The sequence below is a fragment of the Talpa occidentalis genome, unplaced genomic scaffold, assembly GCF_014898055.3.
Source record: "Talpa occidentalis isolate TD23 unplaced genomic scaffold, MPIMG_talOcc4v2.1, whole genome shotgun sequence".
NCBI classification, from domain to species: domain Eukaryota; kingdom Metazoa; phylum Chordata; class Mammalia; order Eulipotyphla; family Talpidae; genus Talpa; species Talpa occidentalis.
Window position 1 is genome coordinate 132,269,127 of NW_026555331.1, and position 27,581 is coordinate 132,296,707.

The 27,581-nt window shown below is 38.1% G+C and overlaps 1 protein-coding gene and 1 long non-coding RNA gene across 4 annotated transcripts in view; one reads left to right on the plus strand and one right to left on the minus strand.

Moving 5' to 3' along the window:
• Positions 1–27,581, plus strand: part of KCND2 (potassium voltage-gated channel subfamily D member 2) — a 448,186-nt gene that overhangs the window by 397,189 nt on the left and 23,416 nt on the right. The gene's annotated exons all lie outside the window — the stretch shown is intronic.
• On the minus strand, positions 550–24,535 carry LOC119246036 (uncharacterized). 3 transcript variants are annotated; one of them, XR_008550840.1, is made up of 5 exons: positions 24,286–24,535; positions 12,973–13,030; positions 11,691–11,746; positions 7,695–7,798; positions 550–823 (listed from the first exon to the last, which is right to left on the minus strand). It is a non-coding gene; the product is annotated as an uncharacterized LOC119246036 (long non-coding RNA). The 3 variants fall into 3 exon arrangements; XR_008550839.1 differs by having other exon boundaries at positions 550–956; XR_008550838.1 differs by having other exon boundaries at positions 550–959.

Here is a 27,581-nt window from a genome sequence, read left to right on the forward strand (position 1 = left end):
TGGCTCAATGAGAAAATTCACATTTCCTGAGTATTCATGTACCAAGGTTTCTGTTCAAGGACTATCTAATAGCTATCGCTAAATCAGATCATTGATTTCAATGGCAAGACATAATTATTTCACAGATAGTAAGAAAATAAACACAGAAAGCAAGGGCATAATATAGGCCATGTCTAAATGTCATAGCTTATATTTATATGTCAAACTTTAACAAAATTTGTTAAATATTTGCTATTGGTAGTCAACAAGACCTGGGTTAAATTCAGTTTTGACCCTTGACATTTGTGTGGCATTGTTAAGTTACTGAATTTATCTAAGTTTAACTATCCTTATGATTATCATTCAACTTTGTGTATAGCTTTGAAATAATGTTTGTAAACACAGCAGACACTTGATAAATAGTGGCAAGTATTATAGTCATTGTTCTGTCTTTTAAATAAACTAAATCATATAATGAACAAGTCTTTTAAAATGAATGAACATGTGGAATAAAATATAAACCCCTTTTCAGAGAAATGTTAGTCTAGAATACTTTAACATTGCCTATTAATGTACCAAAGGTAAATAGTTTTTTAATTCAAGCAGAAACATAATATACTTTGTCTGGATTCTTCTGAACTATCACAGTAGGTACAATTTCATGGAAGGGTGTCAGGACCAGGATCTTGGCTCAGTTTGGAAATTTTTCTGGAATCTTGAGCAAGTTGATTTAGATGATCTCTCAGCCTTCTAGCATCCAACCATCTTGTGCTCACTAGCATGTATAAAAGTTCATCAACTGAAATCCATTCCCTTGACTCTTGACTTTGGTAGGCAACACAGTCTAACAGAAAGAACACATCACGTGAAGTCAGACAAAGCTGAGTAGAGTACTAATCCACTTTTGCTTCTACAAGCTTTACACCCTTCTCTGAGGTTGTCCATTTTCTCATTCTTAAGAAGTTGGCCATAGCTGCCTGCTGGGGATATGATGAAGATTAGAAATAGTGTAGGCATTTAATAATTGAGCTGTTATTTGATTAATCGTAGCTATCATTTTCCAGAGTCCTCCAGTAAAATATAAATTTATTGAGACAGATGATTTCTCAGGACATTTTTTGGTTACCAGGAACAGAGAACCACTCAGATCCCAACAGATGAGAAATGTGAAACAGTGGTGTTATAAGGTTACAGATAGTTTCATGGACCTCAAGCTGAGGATCTGAAACTGGGAATTTAAAAAGTTTGAATAAAATATGCTCTCTCATGCTCTCTCTCCTTACATATCCTTCTCCTTAGACAGCCTTTGTTAGAGTGTCTGCTCCATTTTTCTCTTTTCTCATTCCACCTCTAACTCACACTGCTCCCTGGAGCCACCTTCTACCAGCCTTAGCTCCATGAAGGACCCCCTATTTACTAACCTCTATTTCACTAGGCTATGGGACACCATTATAACCAGAGGGTAGAGTCTTGAAGTTCTTTGTATATTTCACAGAGTTTGATTGTAGGAAGACTCTTTTCAATGGGCACACAGTAGAGGCTAGTAACCCAACATAAAAAAAGGTATAACATAAAATGATTGCTATTACCCTAACATCAATTTTCTGATAAAATGTATAGAGTTGGAGTCAAGCAGACAGCTACTGTGAGCCCTTAAGCTTATGTAGTTTTGAGAATCTTCTTTAAGGCAAAAACATGAGTCATACATGCAAAATTTCATAGAAAAGTAAATATTTATAATCAAAAAAGGGAACACAACAAATTTTCACATTTAAGAAATTTGAATAATATGTCAGAAAATACAGAAAATATTTAAGTTATATCTTTAATACTTTTTTCCCTACACATTTAATTTGCATATTTATTGTCCATCTCCTTCCATAATATTTAAAATACTTTCTTTAGAGAGGATAACAACATAATTCAGTAATTCCTATAGCATAGTTTAGTTTGTTTAACTGATGGTTGAGATACATAAAACACATATATGTTTTGTTTTTACTACCATTACAGATTTTTTCCTAAACAGATAAAAATTATATGTAATTCTACTTTAAAATTCAATTATAAACATATGATGCAATGCACCCCCACATTATCAATTTCATCCCTGACAGGTAGGCATTTATTAGAACTGAATCCTTTGCTTACCAATTTATCTATCTGATGATTGGAAGAACTTTCCTCAGAGTAGCTTCTGGGTAATCTGAAAGAAACCTACCTATTTCCAGTGCCAGATGATTTAGGACACCTTTCCATACTGATACAGATTCTAGCCCTCTTCTCTTGGCCAGGTACCGGGAAACTGGCACAGAGGGTCGTAGGTGTATTTCTAAAAATGATCCCTATACCAGGACAACTGTAACCCTAATTATCCATGGAAGTAGCTATGAACCACATATGTAGCCCTCTAAACTCAAGTTCAATGTATACCCAATTTAACATGTGAGGCAGATCCCAAAATGCTGCAATATTCATGGGCCATAGGGGAAATAAGAAAATTTGAAGTGGAAGGTGTTGGCAGCAATAACATATAGCGGTTACAATCTCTTCCTCTGGAGAAAAAACAAATATATGCATAGTGTAAGCACACTGACAGAGCTCCTCTCAAGACCCTGAAGGTTATGCTTTATTAACATCACCATAAATCCACCTCTGGCTGGACAAGGGATTGTGACAGGTCAGAAACTCAGTATACTGCTGAGGCAGAACAAGCCAGGCTGATGTAGCGACACTGTTCCTGAGGCTCAGCTTGTGGGTTCTGGATGCTCAGCGAACAAAGGCTGAAAAAGAGCTACTGCCAATGAGGCAAGGAAAGTGACAGCAAAGACCAACTTAGGACAATATTTTGCCAGCCTTTTCCAGATGTCACTGCTTCAGCAAAAAACTAGCTAACTTGACCTAAGACCTGAAGTTCCATCAAGCAAGATGACACAAGAGGCTGGTTTCAGAAAACAGAGGAAAATAGGAAACAGCAGCCCCATGACTGGCAGAAAGGGAGAGACAAAAGTGACTATTCAGAGAGATGAGAAACACTTACATTTTGTTTCATAATCGTGGTTAAAATCATTGACAAGTAAAAGGAAACTACACACAGGAAGGAAAGACCTTCGCTACCTTCTTTAATTGAAATGGCTTGTGGTCAGGCGGGGAAGCTTGCAAGCCCACAGCAATGAAACTAAATGAGTCAGATGACATATAGATTCAGACGCTGAATTTTAGATTCCCAGGTGATTTTATTAGAAACTGTTACATGGGATATGCCAAGAGAAAGAATTAACAGAATGGATTAACAGAATAATGTCGAAAGACCAACTAAATTATCATTAAATAAGTAATTATGTAGATAATGAACTTTTTAGAAAATATATTTACATATACATTGCCTAATATGAATGAATGGTGCGTGACTAGAAATCACTTTATAGACTGACTAATACCAATCTTCTAATAAATCTAAAGTGAACCATGTATTTCGTGTTTCCAGGACTGTGCTAATGGTTTTCATATGTATCATATAATCACATAATATCTTCATAGAAGAGTTATGAAATCAGTATTGTCATTTCTTCCCTTTCCCAACCAGTTTTCTCCTATTCATCTTCTAATTTAATACTTTGTCACCCATAAATTAATTAGGTCTCAACCCCCTACTCAACTTTCTTTTTCAAAAACACTTCAATCTTTTTTCATAGCATTTATCATAATATGTAATTATGCCTTAATTTTTGGTTTATCAGCTTAATTTCTGTCTTCCTCTCTTCCTTGTAGAAAGTCTATTGTGTTCTTCACAATATACCTTGTAAACGCAATAAATGTAGGTTGATTAAATAACCAAATGATGAGGGCCTCCCTGATGGTGCAAGGGGTTAAGCACAGCACTGTGAAGCTGTCTGCAGCCTCTGCAGCACAAGTTCGATCCCCAGTCAGGGAGCTACCCACATGGTGCAGCAGACCTCTCCTGTCTCACCCACTGGTCCCCTCAGCAGTGTATTTCAGTAGATCTGCCTCTTCTGCTCCCCACTTTAATGCTGGTGAATCCTTTCACCCCCTGCACCTCTGGCCTGTATCCCAGTTCTTGTATGTATAAATAAATAAATCTTTAAAAAAAAATAAAATAAATAACCAAATGATGAGAAAATTGAGGTTTAGAAAAGTTAAAAAAGACCATAGCCAATTAGCAGAACATGATTCAAACCAAGCTCTTGGTGCCTTGAGAGCCTTAACCACCCAGGCTAGATCATTGTTAGGACCCGTACAAAACACAAATACAAGCCCTTGTTCAGAAAGGGAGAAGTGCCATTAAAGGAATTAAAACACAGGGGCCTCCCCGGTGGCGCAGCGGTTGAGCGCTGGGTTGCGAAGCTGCCCGCAGCCTCTACAGCTCCGGTTCGATCCCTGGCTGCTCCCCGGCCACCAGAGGAGGGTCCCGCATGGCGCGCAGACCTCTCCTGCCGCCCGCTGCTCCCCTCAGCAGTGTGCTTCGGTCCTTCTCCCTGCTCTGCTCCCCGCTCTGGCTCTGGTGAATTCTCTCACCCTCCCGCGCTTCTGACTGTACCCAGTGCATGTATAACAAACAAACAAACAAATAAATAAATAAATAAAATACGTGCCTCTTTAAAAAAAAAAAAAGGAATTAAAACACAGCTTTATTCTTTCTTGCACAGTTTCTCTTCACTTGTCATAATTTTAATTTGCAACTTAATATGGGTCTAAGTAAAGAAATTATTACCATGAAATATACCATTCATCTGTATATTGCACAATACCAGTTTTAATTGCAAATACAAATATTCACTGTGTGTGCAGAATCACCGAAATTACACAATTCATATTTCGTAACTGCAACATGAATATGTATTTGGTCTTAAAAAAAAAAAAAAAAGCTGTGGAAATACTGCACAAAACGAACTCAATTGTTTTTATGTCACTTCGGATTATGCACATATTACACCCACATTGTCTACCCTTCAGCTTGCTAAGGAAGGAAGAGCTAAGAGAAAAAGGAGCTATGGCTTGCCCGCCTTCCCTTTCCTTCTAGGTACCATTGTCAGCCTAAGTGGTCAGCAACTAGAAGAACAGGGGGAAGAAAGGGTGTGGTGGAGGTTCTCGTGTTAGCTTTCTTAGAATGCCATTCCTTGTTTCTGTGCTCAAAGCAAATCTGGTTCAAGAAGAAAGCATGTCTTCAGGGCTGTCAGCACACCCACCCAGGCGTCGATGTAACACGTGTAGCTTGTACTTGCTTGGAATCTTGCTGAACTCCCACGTATCGTGGGTCCACCAGAATTCTGTGTTCATGGGACACGATGAGGCCTCTATGCAAATGAGCAGCTCTGAACAGCTGACGCGCATGCTGTGTGCATCACCTCAGCTCGGGCACATGCTCTGTTGTCCCACAGGATTTCACTTACAAAACCCAAAATCAGAGAGAATGATTAAGAATTTTAAGATGGCCAGAGCAGAGCACTCAACCAAGCAGAGGACCTTGTTGAGCATTTGGCCATGCACGGGTCACAGATTCACGAACCTGGCCCTGTGCTATTTTTATCTACTACATGCTGCTGCTTTGTAGCTGATGGTGCTGCTATATCCAACTGTAGATTCACAGTGATGAATCTTATTATAGTGAGTAAAGATAACCTCTTTTCAGCATAGTAGAGTTCTTATCTGGCTTTATTGATATGACAAAAGAAATATAGAGAGAAGCATAATATCAAAGGTTCAAGTGAGAAATGCTTATTGTGGATCACACAATAGGATGAGGGTGTCGGGGGCAACAGGGCCTCACTCTTGGCTTGAGAGCAGTGGAGGTCCTGGTTTTATGGGACTGAGCACCATGTCAGGCTATCAGGGGAAGCAGGGTATTGGCTGGCTAGGGTTTTGTGACTCCAAAGCTAACAAGGACCAGGTTAATGCAATACAGCAAGGCAAAATAACAAAGACCCAGTTCCAAGGACCCTGTAACAAGTGCGCTGTCAGAACAAGGAAGGATGACAAATAATTCCCAAGTTGCTTTTCAAACTTCTGTTGCAACTGGTAAAGGAGGGGGATGCATATGTTTGCACACTAGGAATAAGGAATTATTTTTATTTGCAGACATTTATAATTGCTTCGCCATTGACTAAGCTATTATATATTCAAATCTGAGCAGGGAGCAAGTAATTTAGTGCAGTAATATTTTCTCCTCCACTTCACTGTTAAACTTGAATAAAAGTTAAATAATATCATAATGCCATAGCAAATATTTTAGCCAAGAGGACACTGTATTCTTCAGCCTCTTCTGAATAGGCACAACTATAAACAGGGTCAACAATCCACTTGCCCTGGGCTGATTTTGCAGTTTTCCCCTAGGTACTCCTGACATGAATCCTGGTTCTGTGATTATTTGCTCTGGCAACCAAACCAAAGAATAGTTTTTCTTTCTTTCTTTCTTTCTTTTTTTAATTGCATTGTTTTTTATTGAGGTAACATAGGTTGCAATACTGTTCATGATTCAGAGATACAAGATCACACCTCTCCAGGTGTATGTCACCACACTACACCCACCACTAAGATATCCATAATCCTCCACTGTAGTCCATTTAACCCTCATCCTACCCCCACTCTTCCCTCTGGTAGCCTCCATTATGCAGTCAGATTTCTAGGATTTTCTTTGACTTAGTTTTGACTGTTCCTTTGTTTTGTTTCTCTGTATTCCATGTATGAGTGAGACCATCCTATTGTTCTCATTTTCTACCTGATTTAATTCATTTATAATCCCTGTTTACCATCATAATTTGGGATTTCCTTCATTTTTGGAGCTATTCTAAGATTGGTCCTTAGACTGCATCAAAAAAATTAACAAACTGAAGTTTTTGATCTGTTTGACAGATGAGAAGATTTATTCTCATAAAAGTTACAGAACTCACATGGCTAGTAAATGGCATCAGAGGATTTGGACCCCAGGCTGGCAGAGCTTTCGTTCTTGCCCAGTTCAATTTCATGCGCTCAATAAATGTTGCGTTGGGCAACACCACACTGATAAAGAAACAGGAGTTGTGGAGCAGGCTGCATAATGCAGGATGCTGAAGAGCAAGATCCTGACCGTTTTCATTGATAGAATAATCATACAGCATCAGTTACATGGGTTAGGAGGACAAGGAGAAAAGGATGGGTGAAACTAAGGAATAGAGCTTCAGGGGGACATGAGTTTGATGACCAGATAATTCTTTTTTTTTTTTTAAAGATTTATTTATTTATTTATACAAGCACTGGGTACAGTCAGAAGCACGGGAGGGTGAGAGAATTCACAAAGCCAGAGCGGGAAACAGAACAGGCAGACTGATGAAGTACACTGCTGAGGGGAGCAGCATGAGGCAGGAGAGGTCTGCACGCCATGTGGGACCCTCGCCGGCAGCCAGGATCGAACCGGCACTGCAGAGACTGCGGGCAGCCTCGCAACCCAGCGCTCAACTGCTGCGCCACCAGGGGAGGCCCAGATGACTGGATAATTCTTATTCGTTTGATTACCAAGTGTTGTAATCGAAACCAGACCCCAGATCCTCAGCTAAGGTCCTAGTCTTATCAACAAGGTTTCCACTGATCAACTTCTGGGGTCCCTTGTCATACATCAGGCCTCAGCCCCCAGTCATACCTCATGATGTATGAGTTGAGAGTAAGTTTATGCATCCATCGTCAGCCCCCTGGTGTTCCCGGTCATACCTCGTGATACGTACCCTTCCCAGAGTGATCAAGTTTTCTGCTCTTGATTGATTTGAAAGGCACCTTGTAAGGTTTGTCTCCTATGGCTGAATGACTGGTTCCGAAGGGCAGTTCTGACCTTGTATAGGAATGCAGAACTGCAGGTAACAGTAATGGTGACTGACTAGGCCACTTAAGTTTAGCAGACCCACAACTAAAGCCTGAGATCCCAGGATGGTAACAGTAGCATCTGTGTGCTCGTACCAAACTAGACCTGTTGCCCCCCTTTCACCACTCAGTCTTAAGCTTATTTAAATTAGCCACTTAGCTCTGTTAAGTTCTTATGCACTGTCAGTTCACATTTCTGTCTACACTGATTCTCACATATTTCCCACTTTCCTGCCACGCTTGTCAGATAAAAATATACAGTATATTTCCTTAAATTAGACTACTGTTAGTACTAAAGTCATCTCAGTCATTCATATCTATGATGCAAAAATAGGAATTGCAGATTATATACCTCTTTTATATACATTCATTTATGTAAGATATAATATACAAGTGAATTAACAGAATGACAAATTGAGTCATTGGTTGCCTGAGAGATGTCATGTATTCTCATCAGAGATACTGATTTTAGCATTTGGTAAAGTTTCAGAAATACTGGTTTTATCCTTACAGTGACCATCTAAATTTAGATTTAGATCTAAGTTTATATTCCACATGCTGCATAACATTTATTATTTATTCAGTGAAACTGAAGGTTATTATGTGCAAAGCAATGAATTTAATATAGATTTAATGACTTGAATTCACTTTATCAGGATGCCTAAAACAGATCAATGTCTGATAACTATGAAAAGGTTCTTTTCCCAACTTAATTTTAGAAATATCAAAAGCTGACATTGAAAGAAATCATGTTCTCTTATGAAAACAACACAACTTGATAAGCTGTAGCGAGGGTCATGCCAGGGAAGTCAGCCCAATGGGGCTGCCTAAGTCAGATCATATACAGAAATAGCCTTTCCTGTCACTGAGGATTTGACACAAATTCTTTGTATTTCTTTAGGAATAAGTAAAAGTGGTTTTCATGTTCTATACAAGTCCTGTTCAGATTTAGTTCAGAGAATATTCTGATTCTATTCCTTGAAGCTTTGGTTTTCTGAGCAAAAGTAGTTCATAACAGATTTCTAACCAGGAGTTTTTGTTTTGAATGGTTTTTGAATCATTTTACTATAAGGACTAATCAAAGTCCATATGTATAATTTAGATTATACCAATTATACAATCCCAATTATAATAATATATATTATATATAATAATATATATTATACAAATAATTATATAATTTAATATATAATTGTAACATCATTTTATTATATATATTAAATATATGATTATATTATTTATATAATTATATTAGTTATATAATTATATAATTAGGATTAAGTATCAGGTAGTAATCAGGCAGTTCAATCAATGAACAAATCAAAATGTGCCAACTGAAATGGACAGCAAAGAGCTTGCTGTGTAACAAAGACTCTAAATGATATTAAGAAAAACTAGGAAGACTGCATATGCTTAATCCAATGGCTCATGTCTCCAAAGCTTCCCTCACTTTAAAAGATTGAAAGTTGATGTGGTCAGGCTCAGCTGATGCTTCTGCCTGTATCCTCTGTCAACATGGACCGAGATAAGACAGCTATTTCTTTTTGGTATGGTAGGTCTAAGTTGTACTTTTATCTGTGGAGACTTTTAAAATAACCTCAACATCTTTGGAACATTTGCAGAAGCTGCCAAGGTGATGCCTTGGAAAAAACCAGCACTCATTTGAGTGTCAAGCTGTGATTCTTTGTTAAACATATGAATATTAGAAACCTAATGTTACACCAGCCATATGTCCTGATGATAATGGACTCAACTTCTTTTCTCATTCATCTTAGTGAGGCAGCTAGCTTACATTTTTTAACATCTGTGCTAGACATGCACTTTGGTACTTTTATGTAACCCTATTTATTTGCCCCCGATTTTCTTAAAATAATTTTCTCTCTGGGCTCTATCTGTGCCAGAATTTATGGTAATCTTAATGTTACTTAATGCTTTGGGTTTGTTGTCTTTTATGATTGGCATCTGAAGATTAAAATCATTCCACTAACATTTTGGATTCCTGCCAGAGATCCCTCCTAAACATCCTTAACTTTGCAATTTGAAGCAGAAATGTGTGTGGCATATATAGCATTTATGTTGATTCTGGTAATTCCGGGGTGGGGGTGGGTGCGGCGGGGAGTATGATCTCAATTTAAATTTTTTTAAAAAGCTGCTAGTACTTTCTCTCTAAATTGATGTTTTCTTTTCTTTGTTTTTTTTTTTTTTGAAGCAATGTCAACTTTATTTCTTATTATTATAGGATAGCATGTGTAGAGAGTCTCTGCAAGGAAATGTACCAGATCAGTAATACTGGCTATTTAAGCATGGTTAAATTATAGGAGATTTTGTTTTGTTTTAGTGTGTCTTTTATAGCTCAGCAGTCATTTGCCTTTTTTCATTCTTACCTTTGTTAATACATTTTGAAAGATGGGTAAAGGGAATCTATTTAGTTTTTTAAAACTTCAGTTTTGTGATTTGCCTTTGAATGTTACATTTCTGAGGTGCCGTTGTTCTAACTTAGCTTTAGGGTTTAAGAGTAAAAATGAATAAAAGATCAGGAGAGCAAACAAAGTCCATAAGTGAAAGTACAAAACATTTCCACCTAAGATAATTAATTTGATTTTCAAATAGATGAAAACTTAAAGAAACAGTAATCTTAACTTGGAAATTCAGAAGCCCGCTATGGGCCCTGAATTTCCTAAGTAAATTTATAATCTGAGTTTGCTTCCAGAAGACTTATTTCATCTTCAGGTCTAGAATGCCTGGGTTCAGGTTTTGGCTCTTCCCCTGTTAAGCACACACATCTGTGTGCACAAGCATAGCATCAGTGCATGCATAGTCACACACAGTGAGCCCCTAGGAGAACGTCATGCCAGGCACACTGAGTCCTCCTCACCTTTTCCACAATCATCCCTACAGACACTTAGTCCTTCTCAACCTCTTTCCCTTAACTGTGAAAGAGGGGAATAATATTCCCCACCTCATGGTAGCTTTATGAATTTATTATTAATGTATTTTTCCATGTAAGGACCATAGTGTTCAACAGATGTGATTTATTGTTCAGCCAAGGTTGACTTCAAATCTCTAGTTTCATGGAGACTCAGCCCTTTGTAATGACAGCTATTTGGGAGTCTGAGGGCCTCCATGCACCATCTTATCTCCAACTAGAGTCTACCTGAATAGCTGTTTGGAGTAATAAAGTCCACCACAAACAAGAAAGTAGAAAGAGCTAACATGTTCATTGCCACATTTTAGAGATAAACAGTCTCTCAGGGTGAGATTATTTACTCAATATCACAAAGCCCATAGGAGACAGAGTGTTCTGATTTCCTATTTTTCTCATTTTAAAATGAAATGACTCAAAGTCATGTTGCCATCAACTGGGAAACAGTAACTAGGGGCATAATATGCTCACGTGTGATAGCCACTAACAGTAGACTTTTTTTTTTTTTTTAGCAAAATCCATGCAGTTTACAAATCTGGGCAAATGTGCCATCAGAGACAGAGTGACAAGCACCTCTACATAAACCTCCTTCAGAGGATCCTGTCATCTCTTGCTAATCTGAAGTTTAGTTGAATCAAATGCAGATCCTATTGTCATTGGAGGTATTTCAGTAATGCTACCAATAGTGGGAATTGCCCAGTCTTAAATGTGAGGGTTAGAACTTCAGAAAGTCTGGATTGGGGTGACATGCTGTCCTTATTTTGGTTCGGTTTAGTTTTTCTGGAATATGAGAAGCAAATTCAGATCTACCTCGTATAAGCCAACTCTGTAATAACACTGGCTGGATAGCAAGCATTTTCTTCTTTGCAATAATTCTGCAGGAAAGCTAAAGAATTTTTAAAAAGAATTTTGCTCATATGGGAGGAGGGGTAATACATACCTTACCCTGCTCTCTTGAGTATGTCAATTATTAGCTAATCTGGAATAACCATGGACCTACAAGAAAATCAAACATTTAGTATATTCTGAATTCTTTAGTTTCCCTTAAAAAAGGTAATTTGTTTTCTTTCTCTCTCCAAAAAAAGTCATTTCCTTCTTACATGCATACATTTAGAATAGTACTATGGTACACTCAATCATTGAGAATTTTAATTTCCCATCTCATGTTGATCAGATAAAGCTGCCTTTAGATGATAAGGAAGTTCTGACAAAGAAAATAAATTACTGTTTTTATCTGATTATGTAAGTAAAAACATGTGTTAGTTTATAGAACACAATGCAGCTGACACATGAAGTGTTCCGCTATAATTCATAGAATTGTTTGTACTACAATATGAGCCAACACTGTGCTTGTGAATATCTCTCCATAGAAACAACTAATCACTGATATAGCTTACCAGTTATTATTTCTAATCTTTGAACTCTTGCTTGCAGATTGTATATTAATTTGGAAGCATAAGAATTTAGCAATATTCAGAAACATTTTTTCTTCTTTCATGTCATTGTGTTTGCGCACATTTAATATTTGTGGCATTTACCTTTCTGTGGAGAGAGGTATACCGTGACCTAATAGAACATAAACATGGAAAATCTATTCCCATAGCCACTGCTAGACTTTGGGAATTGAGATAACCTTCTCCTCTTGTTTTGATTTTATAACATGCACCCATTTTTAATAAGTGAGCAGAATGCAATACATTTTGGAGAATTAAGCATGAAACAAAAACTTCTTGGAAAATTTCAGTAGCTGAGATAATTAAAGATCTATTGGGATACCAGAAATCACTGTGTAAGGAACTTAAGAGTCTGAAGATCCAGACCAAATATACCAAAGGTGCTTCCCACTCATTCCTCTGACTTTCCATTCACCTTATGTGGTACCACTGCCATTACTGGTCAAATTGATTAAAGAGACTCTTGGCTGGTAGAGGTGGGTACCATGGGTGGCTCATGTCTCCCTGTTTACACATGACAGATTATCTCTGTTGTCGCCAGGGGATTATGTTTGTGTAATTTTATTTTAGAAATGCTAAGATTAGTTTAGAAAAAAGGAGAAATGATTGTGTGTGATCAGGCAAGATAAAAAAATTGTTCAAGGATGGCTCTGCCCCTTTAAACCACTTGGACTTTGAATATCCAACTTATGAAAGAATAAGAAGTATGTCTACACTTACCTCTTTGTCGCCAGGTAATAACCCATAACTACTGGCTATTCTTCTTACCTGAAGAACAGCCCATGAGAGTCAGGGCATCTGCTCTCAGATGTGAAGGATAGATGATCTGCACACAAAGACATGAAAACAGTGTCAGGAAACTCATTCAATTTATTCACAAAGCCACTTACCTGCTATGCTAGGACCCTGGAATTACAGTTACTGCGAGTTTACTTTCAGTTATTTTTTTTTTAAAGATTTATTTATTCATGCATGTAAGAACTGAGGTACAGGCCAGAGGTGTGCGGGGGTGAGAGGATTCACCAGAGACAGAGTGGGGAGCAGAACAGGCAGATCTACTGAAATACACTGCTGAGGGGAGCAGCTGGCAAGACAGAAGAGGTCTGCTGGGCCATGTGGGTCACCTCCTGGGCTGGGGATCTAATTCATGCTTTAACAGCTGCGGACAGCTTCATAGTGCTATGACTTAACCCCTTGGACCTCAGGGAGGCCCTACTTTCGGTTTTGAGTAGGAAAGTGAGATAAGGTTAAAAGAGTACATCGTACATCATGGAAAAGATCACAGTTTAAAGTGAACACCTCCACACCAGCCTCACATCCTCTGTCATTAACGACACTGTATTTGGTACTTGACATTAAAGATTTCCTGTAACTTTCCGTATGACTTCTCCACTTGCTCTATTTTCTGAATACTACATGTACACTTGTTTGACTTTGTTATTAATAAATTAATTATAATTAAACTTTATCCTTACCTAATCCATCTAGTTAAAAAAAAAACAACCACCTCATTTTCTTTTTTAAAGATTTATTTTTATTTATTTATTTATACAAGCACTGGGTACAGTCAGAAGCGCGGGAGGGTGAGAGAATTCACCAGAGCCAGAGCGGGGAGCAGAGCAGGCAGAAGGACTGAGGTACACTGCTGAGTGGAGCAGCGGGCGGCAGGAGAGGTCTGCACCCCATGTGGGACCCTCCTCCGGTGGCCGGGGAGCAGCCGGGGATCGAACCGGCACAGCAGAGGCTGTGGGCAGCTTCGCAACCTGGCGCTCAACCCCTGCGCCACCGGGGAGGCCCAACACCTCATTTTTTTAAATGTGATTTGAGTTCACTTAATTAGCAGACTATGAGAACTTCCCTTCTTCTCCATTCATATAGTAAATCTAAGCAAAATGCACACAATAATATCATATTCCAGGCAAACAGAAGTTCATAGCTACCCAGATTCACTCTTATTTCAAATCTTCAATAATCCTTTGGGATATTCCAGTGAGACAGGTACTATGATATAGAAAAAAAAACAAAACAAAACATGTTTTCATATTTTGTCCCTTCTAAAATATAAAACAAATAACATCATACTACATAAATCAAGAAACAATAAATAAAATGATTGAACTTGGGATGTTACATTGAAAACTTGCTTTTATTCTGATTTCATTCAATAGAATTTAACCTAGGAAAAACAAAATATGTTGGCCACATGCCTTCTTTGACTTCCCCACATTAATTTGTTTATTAGGTTCTCTGCTCTCTGCACAGAGGAAGGTTTCATAAATGCATATTGACATGCCCACTGTAGGCTTATGCGGAAGGGAGAATTAATCCTCCATTGTGTAGCAGTCAAGTCCTATTTAGTGGTTTGTCTGCAAAGATCAATACAGGGTCTCTAAGGCATAATGGCTGGCTCCGTTTGCTCCTGCTAGACAAACAAACGCCCTTTTGAAAGTCAGTTCACGGAAAAAAGCTTTTTCTGGGCACAACCAGCTCTGGGTAAAACTTTTAAACAATCCGAGTTTGATTTCCAGTGCTACAGGCGTCATTTCTGGGTGCTTTTCCCTTCTTTGATTGTGACTTCTCTCCAACCTTTTCCCATTAAAAGCTGCCTTCAAGAAACAATTTGACATATAAATTCAATCCCGAAGAGATAACACGAGTTCAAGCCTTCACATGTTACCACTCTCGGTAAGAGTTGTATTTTAGCAAAAACAAGAATTCTTAGGCAGCATTCATCCCTAATCGTGGAATTTAAGTAATTCAGAGAGCACGAGAGGCATGACATTGTCAGGAAGTTAGTATCATGAAAGACAAAAGCCTATGTCCACCTACTCATGACCATCCCAGCTACCTGGATTTGGCCAGAAGCCACTTAACCACACACCCTTTCTCTTTATTGTTTGTTGAACTTCTTTTTATTTCCCTTATATTTAGTTCAAATCATACCTCCTTGTGCAAGTATCTCCCATCACCTCCTGTACTAACATTGTATAAACAGTAAGCAGCAAACCTGCTTTTCCCACTTCATGATGCTCCCCGCCCATGGGCACCAGTCACCCAGTGATGGTGGATAGGGCGGAGGTGCTGGGATACAGACGCTCCTCTTTTACTCTCTTTCCCCAAAAAGAGCATTTTCTAAAGTCCAGAATTTGAAACATTTGAAGAAATCGGTTTAATAGTAGAGAGGTAATGTTCTGTGGAACGATTTCAAACTCTTCTGCAGGAAAACAACACTTAACCTTCCCAGAGTTGATTACAGAAAGAATGGTCCAAGTCAGAGGCTGGAGAACTATATCCAGTGGATCAAATCCAGTCTGTCTCCTCTCTGTGCACTACTTGCTGTCATAGAATTTTGGATTCTCAGCAAAAAACAGTCTGTTTCTAATCATTTAGATTAGAAAATCAGAAGAATATTTTCGAAACATAAAATCATATGAAATTCAATTTCCATAAATAAGTAAAATTTATTTACGGACACTGAATTTTTTATTCATTTATGGATTATGGAGAGCTATTTTTGCATGACAACAACAAAACTGAGTAGTTGCAACAGAAGGCCTATGTCCTACAAAGCCCAAAATATTTACCAACTTGCCTTTTATGAAGAGTACTTTACAGTACTCTCAATGATTATATTAGAAACAACATGGGCAACTTAATGACATTATTTACATCTCTTCTAAAAAATAGTCCAGAAACAATTAAAAATGAGGAACTGAGATTCACTTAGGCTTGAAGAGAATAAGCCACTGGGACATTCCTCACTGTGGATAGCAGAGGTGTAAATGAGATAATTAACAATTCTTTCTAGAAGAAGTTATTAGATAGAGCATGGCAAAAAAAAAAAGTAATAATAACCTTTGGCGTTGTCGAGGTAGGATAAGAAATACATGTAAATATTTAGAAATCTGACACAATTAGAGTTCAATTATTTGTTTATTTCTCTAAATTCCTTCCTTAACCATGAGATGGTGTGATGGGGAGGAGGGAGATAGAAAAAGAACAAGTATTAAGTTACAATCAGAATCAAAGTATTCACTATGGGAATTGGATAAGTTTCTAAGGAAAGAAGGAAGAAAATACATTTAAGAGGAATATTCACTTTTAGTGTTTATCATGTGCTTTCATTATTTTTTCTATAAAAGTTTGCTACTTTAAGTGCTTTTATTTAAGCAGACAACTTTATTGGTAGCAAATGTTTTCAGAAATATTTCAAGGAGTCTTACTTTTGTGGTATCAGGTTTGAGCCTTGTTTTCCCATAATGAAAATCAACAACCATTGATCACTCAGTGACTGCTTTCAGAAGTGAAAGCAGTGTTGTGAAGGCTTTACCCTTCAACTGTAAATAAATCATTATCATAAACCCTCGTTAGTAGAAACATCAAGTTGTCAAACAGATTTTGAAGAGTATTCCAGCATCCATGTTAATGACATCTATAATGGAACCACTATGCTCTCTCTTGCTTTTAATTTAAAGCACCCAGCGTGTATTGTCATTTATTGCCAAAACCCTCATCTACCATCTTATATTCTTTACATGTAAGAATATTTTTCTTTATTAAATTTATAACTAACAACTAAACTCTGGCATGATTAGCTATCGACTTTCGTTACTACAATTAAAAAAAAAAAACACACAACAGCAACAGCAACAACAAAAAAAAAAACTCCAACAAAAAGGCTCATGAGCAGCTGACCTAATTGTGAAACCAAAGACAACTTGGTTTTATAGATACTCACCTACCCTTAAAATATGCTTTAATTTCTCACTAATGGCATTCTCAATGGTCTGTTGAAGGATACAACTCTGAAATGATTTATTCTAATTAAGAGCTTCTTGCCAGCAGTTAGTCACCATGAGCTTGGAAGCCCCAGGGACCAGTTTTTATTACACATCTGTGCCCATTTCATACAAGAAGAACACTTTACAGTCATCAGATCAAATTGGACAGCTTTATAATGTTGCTTCATGGTTAACTTTTTTTTCCCATTCGCAAAGTCAAAACAGATATTTTAGTTCTTTTGCTTTTTCTCAATTTACAGTGGGCTGAAATGTACATCTTTGACAGAAACTAAAAAGCCTACAACCTGTCCTAGAAGAAGGTCCAACTTCCCCTTAGTCCTCAAGGTAGGAAGGCTGACATACTTGTGATGTTTCAGAAAACAGGATGGCATGACACGTGCCCTGTTACCCAGAGAGACCCTATCAGTCTCACTTCAGGGATTCTAATTCTGGTAAAATGTAATTTTCTGCTTTTTAAGGGGGAGGGCTGGAGTCAATCAACAAAATAACAGCCCTGTGTCTGGGCCATAGCATCTGGGAAAAGGAATGGACTTTAGCAGTGAGATGTGGTGAGGTGCAGAGAGCACAGCTTTGGGGGGGAAAGCACTGTTTTCCAGTCTGGTGGGCCTCTTACTGTTGTAGAGCAACCCCGATACAAAACGGGGTGCCTGACTGTGGGTCCTCACCCGCGCGCTTAAAAGGACTTATCAATGCTCTACTGCAGGCACACGTGAAAGGTTAATAAAAGGTTTATTTACAAGGGAAAGGGAAATGAGGAAATGTACGGCTCTGGGAGAAAAGTGGGAGACAAAGTTTTAAATGAGTCCTACCCGATCCGCCGATCAGGAATCCCAAAATGGCGCTCTGAGAGCTGGCCGCCAGCCAGGAGCGGTGAAGCCAGGAGGCGAGCGATCGCGAGCCAGAGAGCGAGCAAGGCCCACGTGTTTGGTTTTTATATCCAACCTGGCTGCCCAACTCCACCCTCAGGTCCCAGCCACCCTCCCCTTGGTGGTGATGGGATTTGTCTTTCCCAATGTCCTGATGGCTTTAGTCTGGAGTGGGGGTGGAGTCCACAAAGCCTGTATGAGATTATCTCAGGACATCCTTTCCCCCTAACATTACTAGTGATCCAGAACTACCCCAGCAGTTACATATCCCAGGCTGGTTACTTATCAATTTTGTGCCAGTTTGGTTCCTTGGAGTTTAATAGATCACAAGAGTGTTGGAGGACCGGCAAGGTCCTTTGCACATCCTCAGGCAGCATTTGACCCTTCTACTTGGTTCCAGTTACTTCCTTAAAGTGCGGAGGGTTCCAATTTCCATAGGAGATTCTGCCCCAGGCTGTCAAAGTGGTGGTCTCTCCTTCTAGTTATCAGCAACTCCACCCTTTTGTAAATCCTTTCCTTCATTAAGTCCATTCTGGTATAAATACTTGAAGAAATTTTTTGTTTCCTTGCTTAGACCTTAAATTCTAACATACTTTTTAACATACCTTACCATTAAAAGTGAGGTATGGTGTCTATAATCTAATCTCATCTTCAGAAAAATTAAGTTGATTCAAACACACAAAGAGTTGTAAGAATTAATGCATTTAATGTACTGGCAATGTGGGATGTCTCCTGGATTACTTTTTAGATTTTAATTCCTGGACTTAAGTTATATTCACTTAATTGGTTAACTCTTTTTCTTTAAAATGAATTTTGAGAAAAATTAATTTTTATAGAAGGTTCTTTTTAGCTGGTTTTTGTTTAAGCAGGTGCTTTGTTTCTTTTCTTTGTTTGTTTTGGTTTTGGGACTTTTTTTAAAAAAGAGACAATCAGAAGGAAGCCACAGGAGCATTCTCACGTAGAAACCCAATCAATAAGAACTACAGAAGTGTAGACATAAATGTATTTAAGACCCTCTTCATTTATGTGTATGCTGATTATGCACTAATTTAAATAGCTGATTGAATTACCTTTCAATCAATGAATGCTTTAGTCACTTAAGAGGCCAAAAATCTAAACACAAAATTCATGTAGTATCTTCAGCTCATTTTAGGAAATAACTTTATCTCACTTTGAACAGAATGAAATTGTTCTCCAAAAGCATCTCTAATGTAAATATAGGCTCTTGGCTTCTCGTCAAAAATAAAGTTTGTTTAAGGATGTAGAAACTTTCTAGGTTAAATTGAAGGCTCAGATTTTAGTGGAAATGCCTGGCTGTCTTTTGGAGGTTAAATTACAGCTTTTCTGATCTCTCTTCTTTTTGTATTTAAACAGCTGTGGCTTTTTACATGCAATCTAATCATATTGAATTATTTATGCTTAATGAATTTTGGAATTGTTAACAGGAAGAAGTCCATAGTCAGTGACTGGGCAGAGGGATGCATAGATGGGAACTGAACAAAGCGGGCACATTACCAGGATGTACGATTTGTGAGAAACTGCCTGTGGTGATTCTCTCTAAACTGGATCATTGTCTCCACAATAGGTCGGGAGGAGACCAGGACCTGCCAGGGTAGTCAGTTGAGTGGGAGCTGCCACGCCTCCATGGACTTGTTATTAAACCTTAGAAAATTCATGTCACATCCTAGAGTTCAATGTGAAGTAGGACTCTTACGAGGTGCTTAGGTCATGAGGGTGGAGCCCTCATAGCCGGGATTAGTGTCTTATAGAGCCCCCTGGCCCTTCGCTTCAGTGTGAAGACACAGGTGACGGCCCGTCAACAGCCGTGTATCACAACTCCAGTCAACTAGGAAGTGGGTCTGTTACAGGGCAGGGAGAACCCCCAAACCTGCCTGCTCTAAATAGGTTCTACTATCTGCTACATCAAGACAAAACATGTAAAACATTTGATGGAAAGGAACTTTAATACAATTAGTGAACAATACAGAAAAGACAATATAATTTCTAAATCAAACATATAAGGTTACCTATCCCCTCGTGGGTAAAAGTCCACCCAAACGGGATTGGCCCAGAGCAAGGCCTGAAAGTCTGCCATGAGTCTAAAGCACCTTCCAGCAGGGACCCCCAGAAAAGGATCAGAAATAGCCAGAAAAAGTCTGGGAGAAAAGGAGCAAAATCAAAATCAAGATAAAAGCTGCCATTGTTAACCTCCACAAGGGTCTCTCACTCACATCTGGTCCTTACAGATGCCTTTGGTGCCCTTTTCTTGAACTTCCCAGTCTTTAAAGCTGTGAGAAATAAATTGCTGTTGTTTATAAGTCCCCTTCCGCCTCCCTCTCGGGCTATGGTATTCCGCCATAGCAACCCCAAAAGACTAAAATTGACCATAGCAGATACCTGGGAATTGGAATTAGTGTGGGCATGAACAGACACACCAGTAGGGACATGACTTGTATTTGCAGGGCCATCATCTCAGATGCTGCTGCCGCCAAAAAGGAGACTAATCCCCTACCCCAGTAGAATGGTGAGTCTAATCTCCAGTACTTAGATTTTGACACATTCTTTTTTGTAAAATTTAAGAAGTAGATGCTAGGTGGCAAAATTATCTGGTCTTTTTGGGGAGAATTAGAAATAGGTGATATGTTAGGTGATTACTGGATGGTCCATAAATAATTTTAAAAGTACAATAGAAAATGAAAGAGGTAAATAGTTAGACATCTTAAGGGTGTCATGCAGCCTATAATAGGTTTTAGACTGTGTAAACTCAGATGGAAAAAAGTGAAAACATGCAAAAGAAACATCTCCACTTCTGGCTTTTAAGTTTCCTGACTAAATTCTCCTCTAAGAAGGTGCCGAAGGCAGAACGCTGGGGACAGCCCCTCCTTTTTCCCTGGCAAAGACACTTTGGTATCTTTGAATGGATTGTAAACAATGAATAATTTTGGTGGTGTCAGCAAGTGAGACAGGTGATGTTACAGTGACTGGTTATAAGAAAACAGATTTATGAATAGAACTGTCGAAATGCCATAGGGATTTGGCTCCATGGGTGACAGCCTGCGGTGCATCAGGGGTAACTTGGAGCATGCACAGAGGGAGCTTCCTCAAACACAGCCACCTTTCAAAGGACAGGAAGAGCAGGAAGCAACAGCAGCAGGTTCACTGAAGAAAGCCCCCAGTGTGAGAGCAGTTCTGACAGCCATTGAAGATGAAACCCCTTGGGGTGCAAAATCAAAACATGCAACCTATAGAAACTAGGGTCATCAGCCCAAAGCCAAATGAGGGGACATTCCCTATACTTTGATTTGCTTAATGAGTTTCCTTTTCCTCTAATGGAAGACAAACACAGTTCCCCCAATATATCCCGGGGGCAAAACCAGAGAGTTTCTTGATAAGAAAGACAGTTACCAAACAAAAGAATTTTCAAAGAATTGCTAATGTCCCAATCTAAGATGAGGAGCATCTGTGAGAAGATGAGAGAGTAACAAGTGAACCAACCATTTCAATGATATGTAAGAGTCAGAGGACCAGGAGTTTAATATTCACTCAAATTGATAAATATTGAAGAATTGCAAAATCTGTCAAATCTGGGTTGTTAGTATTTTGAAATTCTGACTGGATGCAGGCTTGTATTCTGACTGGATACAAGCACATGGCAATGGAAAACAGGGATGGAGTGGAAAATGGTAAAATCCCTCCAATGATCTATCTTCATTCAAAATCCTCTAGGTTAAAAATGATTTCTCTGGGTATAAAAGATAAGATTAATTGACACTGTAGAACTAAGTTATTCTGGGCATATCATCTAAGTATCCAAAGAGGAATTGAGACAAATTAAGGAGGTGAGATGATGCTGGAGAAGAAATCTGGTAAAGAAAGAAAGCGCATAGAAGTTCCCCTTCACTGGTTCCCATATTTATTGTTTACCATCACACTGCTCCCTGGAGGATTTATTTAAGCAATAAACATTTATTGGGTTCCAACTATTTGCTCAGCACTGGACAAGGACTGTGCTAGACTTGGGTTTATAATGATGACATGATCCTTGACCTCATGGACCTCATAGTTCTGTGGAGGAAAATAGACCTGTAAAAAAACTAATTCTACTCTGTTAGTGCATGCAGCACTGTCTGCATGGATGAGGGAGAATCTGTCTGTTATTAGACAGAGATAAAATAGCCAGGGAGTTCTTCAAATTAAGAAGTGATGCTTGAACTTTATCAATGGAAATTAAGAATTTACCGAAAGGATTTATGTAAAGGGGAATACGCTAGAAAAAACAATATGCACAAAGGAATAAAGGAGTGGAAGGATGAAGCACATTCCAGTAATAGAGGGTTATTTGTTTTGATTAAAGTGTGGGGTGTGTTTGGGTGCTCAGTGGAAGATGGGGTGGCCAAGTCATGGCGAGCTGTGGATGTCATGCTAAGGAACTGGAATTTTTTCCTGCAGGTGATAGAGACAATGAAGGCTTTTATGTGCGGTAATGACATGATCAGACTCAAAGATACTGAGGGTGAAAGGATAGCTCCTGGCAACAAAGACTAGGATCCCAAAGCCTGGGGAAATAGTTCCGGCACCCCCACAGCTGCTCCTACCAGTTTTTAAAGTGTGCCTCACAATAATCAATTATACATATATTTTCATAATTTTGTAAAAAATGAAGAATAAAGTGATACAAATGTGAAATCTGAAAAGCATACTTTGAAAATAAAACATTCTTTAGACTATCAAGACTTACTGATGATATTCATTTAGATAGAAAACATGCTAAGGTATTAAGTCATTATCATGTTTGATTTATAACTCTTAAACTCTCATTCAATCGCATAATTGCTAAACAGAAGCAAAAAAGAGACATAAATGAGTTGGTTTTGAAAAGGGTACAACTGGATGAGCATATTTAGCCCTGAAGTCCTGTGTTGAGGGCTTAGTGTATAAACATGAGTAGATGTGTTAGAAGCATTTCAGTCTTTTCCTCAATTTTTCTTTTCTATAATAAACCCAGTCTTTTAATTTCCCCTAATTTCCACACTAAAATTCTGGGTTAGGGCTTCTTTTTAAAAATTATGCTTTAGTGATATCTCATGTTACAGAAATTTGCTCTTTCTAAAAGAAGCAGTGCTGTCTGAATTCTTTGCTGCATCTTTTTGAAAACACCTTGAAAATAGATAATCTATGAAATTGGTGAGGTTTTGTCCTGTTCAACTATTTTCAGAGGAATAAGATGCCAAAAATATATCCTAAATATTGAATGTATGTAGGCAAAGATAAGGAATCATACAGGCAATTTACTGGAAATGCTTTTCTCCCTCTCAGCTTGTGAAAACCAAAAGTGATTCTGGTTTGTTTCCAAACTTCTTTAGGTTTTTATGCCCCCTAGTGGGTGCTTGTTATTTCTGCAGTTGTAAAATAATGCTGATATTTCCGCAGCATTTTGTTTGTATATTTGTTCAAACCATTTATGTTGACAATACTTGACATTGGTATGCCCGTAAATATGCAAATCATCCCTTTTTAACATTGTTTGAGCCTTCCCACTTTTAGTGATTTAATAAAAACTCTGAAAATTTTCAGGAAAATATCTATGAAGTCATACATTATCATGGATTTCCTTTAATTAGCTGAATTTTATCCATGAAGTTCTGAAGAGTCCATGAATCTTGCGTGAGGTCCCTTAGTTGCCCCTTTCATTTAGTAGATGCTCAAATTACTGAAATTGTGAACAGTGAAAAATGAAAAAGGGGAAAATACAGTTTTAAAAGACATGGCTCAAATTTTGGTTTAGATTTAAAGAAACCAGAGAGAATATAGAAACTGTATATGTGAGATAATCCAAAAGAATTCACAAATTTTCAGCATAGCTAGGATAATATAGTGTTTACTTCTACAGACATGAGGGAAGAACACAAAAAACTAAGGCAGTTTTTTAGGCAAACAGTGGTTTTCAAATGTCAAAGAGAGATCTGTCTATTGTTGAAGTAATACCACAGCCCCTCTGGCAAACAAGTTCTGTTCCAGCAGCAGGTGTTATATAGCAACACTCAAAAGAAAAATATTTGCTATTTGCAAACGTTGCTGCTATTACAGAAATTACCCATCAAACTATGATCCTTCCAGAATACCAAGGTAATGGCAGAAAAATCCATGAATAACATAACAATTGAGACCCTAAGGGGTAAAACTATTAGTAGTTAAGAAGTGATCCTGCACCTCAGTCAGAATAAATTATTTCTTAGACACTCTGCTAGCAATCAGGTCTAGAAGAAAAATTCAAACACAAAATCAGTAATTAAAGCCCATGTACACACACACACACACACACACACACACACACACACACTCCATTATACCCATACATACACACAATCCAGCTGATAAGCTTTTCCCCAGTTATTATTATACTTATCACTTACATTCATCTAATTTTTAAAGTATATTTTCTTAGTCCGTTTGAGCTGCTATAACAAAATACCAAAGACTTGACAGTTGATAAACAACAGAAATGTATTTCTCACAGTTCTGTAGTCTATGTAATCAAAAATCTCTACGCCAGCAGATTCGGTATCCAGGCTGATGAGAGGGCCCACTTCCTGGTTCATAGATTGCCCTTTTCGATGTGTCCTAGCTGGGTAAGGGGCTAGGGACCTCTGTGTGGTTCCTTCATGAGGGCTCTATCCTCATGATCTAATTGCATCCCAAGGCCACACCTCTAAGTACCATCACAATGGGCATTATTATTTCAATAGATGCGTTTCGGGGGAGACACAGTCAAATGTATCAAAGCACATACCTTTTTGTCAAATACCAATACTCCTGCATATTGATTCATATCCCATATGAAGTTGTTGGTGTTTTGTTTTTTTTTTCTAATCAATGTAGCAGTTGAGAGTATTTGTTGAACTAGCACCTGCCCTAGAAAATGTACAACTGTCCTTGTACAGCTGTGTAGTATCCAGTCACACTGTTCCTTACACCTAGCAATTTAAGACTTTTTCATTGTAAAAAGAAAAGGTAGAGTGAGAGATTGAATTACAGTAAGCATCAAAGTTTATTTGCAAATCAGCATTCCTTTCTGCCACCATGATTGTTTATAAAATACATGTTGTTGTTTTCTCTCTTAATATCCATGGGAAATAGTTTCATAGAAAGCAATTCACATCTTAGCTGGGGGACATTTGCTTCATGTAACATGTCTCCTTTATTAAATGAGCCTTCATTTATATTCTTCACAAAAAAAAAAAAAAGAGAAGAAAATAAGAAACTATCTGAATAGAACTGGGAACACTTACAATAGTGTTCAAACACTATTGTAAGAAAAAATTCTAAGAAATATTTCTCCATTTGAGATCTAGTCATGCTATTATGATTTCTGGAGAAATGTTAAAAAAAGAAAGATGAGTAGATACTATTAAAATTTGGTTTACTATGTATTACATTATAAAATTTGGCATACTTTCAAACCTATTTTCATACTACCTCATGAGCTAGGAAGATGGATGGAGAGAGATAGGTAGATAGATTGATGGATACATACATATGTAGATAAGAGATTGGAGGTATATTCATTCTCACTTGTCTATATTCGCCAGAATTATCCACCTTTGACATTGGGTATATGCCAGAAATGAAGTGCTTTGTATGAAACTTTTGGTTGATATCTGGGATTAAAATCTTCAAGAGCTAACAGTTGGATTTCTTCTAAGGAATTGGCATTCCACTCAATATGATCTTTAACATATGGCAAAAGATGTAATTTTAACCAACTATTTTGAGGAAGTATGTGCAAATTTATAATTAACTTTTTATGTGAATGACACCTCCATAGTGTACCTTTTTAACTGATGTGAGGAGGAAAGGGAGCAGTAAACATAAGGCTTGGCAGATGTCCAGTGTGAAGAGAACAGAATGAAACTGGAGTGGATCTACACGGTGAATGTAACAGAAAGAAGGAAAATTTAGAAGCAGAGAAAAGTCAAAGAATAAACATAGGGAAGGCTCCCTTTCAATTAGCAAAGTTCAATTCTATTATGTAAAACATCTTGGAAATTATTCTTGTGTTATGCTATCCTTTCTCCTGTTTCTTCTTTCTTTTAAGAACTCAATATTTATCTAACTTGACCACTACAGTATAGAAATAAGTATCTATGAAAACATAACCACATTTACATAGTGTTTTGGGGTAACTTTTGAGAAAACAGACATACTATTAAATTCTGAACAAAAACAGAAAATATAATATATAGTGTTGTTAGGTTTAGCATAATTTTAAGAATGAGTCAGAAAAAGTGAGGTGTGTTTTTACATGAACTATAAAATACCAAGTGACAAATTGCTTAGGATAGAAGTAATCATTAAAAGATTTTAGGCAGTACTTAGCCATGATACATGTCACTTCGCATTATAAAGCTACTTTTCTCAACCTTTCTTCCAGTAAGTTCCAGAGAAATAGAATTCCTTAGGTACATAATACTCTTTTGCTGTTTGCTATGTGTTTGAAGTGGTCTGGGGGCTTCTAAGCCCCCCCTGATCCTGAATCTAACACCTGAGCTGCTCTGAGCTGTTACTAAGAGCTAAACTCTCAGAGCAATCTTCTGTCTCTTCAGCTCTGACTGAGTGTTGGGTCCATACCACACAGCTCAGCCCTTAATTTTCTCTAATAATTACAACCATGTAGGCTCTGCATACTCTATGACTTAGCCTAGAATGCAAAAAGTAGTTAATAAATACTAATTTTTTTAAATTTCTTAGAGGCAAGAAAAACTATCTAATAGATTTATTTAGCTATTTCTTTTTATGTACTTATATATTTCAAAGTTTATTTTGATTACATGGACTCAATGCTTCTCCTCTCTGACCATAAAAAATAAATTGAGTTTTATTTACTTTCTAGTTCTGAATTGGTAGACATTAAAATCAAATCCCTTTCCTGAGAAGCTGCTTGCATATGGGGGGATATGTGTATTTGAGACTTCTCCAGGGTTTACTGTACCATCAGTGCAAAAGGAAAGAAGATGTTCATAAAATATAGCCAGGCACTCAATGTGAACAGTGGCAAACAGAAACTGGCTCTTGTACACCAAACATTGCATAAAAAAGTTGATCTTCCAAGTCCACTGACATACCCCTATGGAAAGAAAATCCTCTGGCCTTTCTTGCTTGTCTTGTGAATTCCTCTAGTTTTGACTGTTTCCTCACTAACAGTCTTTAGATTATTCTTTAACTACCCAGATGGATTGCAGAGACCCTTTTTCCTCTGAATGCAGCATGGGCGCGGGGAACTCGTGTCTGACTGTGGGCACTTGAAGTATGGGTGTACACATGTGTTAGTGTGTAACTGAGCCTAGAGATGGGGATAAAAGCAAGGCAGTGGGGGATGAGTGGCGTGACTACAGAAGAGGCGAGGCCACAAGATGAGAGAGAGAGAGCACCCAGAGAAAGGCAGAGATTTGTGGAGGCCTGGGAGGCGCGGTTGCCTGCCTGCCTCCTTGCATGCCAGCCTCCCTGCCTGGTGTGACTGTGTATCCTGAGAAAGCATTAAAGCCTGAAAAACTCACCAAGGGTGCTATCCATCTGCCCAAATCGCTAGCGAACCTGCCCTGTGCATGCTGGCACTAGAGACACTAAAACAGTGTGGGAATTTTAGTTCTGGTGAATTGAAGTTTAGTTATGCCCAATGAGCTCAATTTGTTGTTCATTCACAAGCACTGAC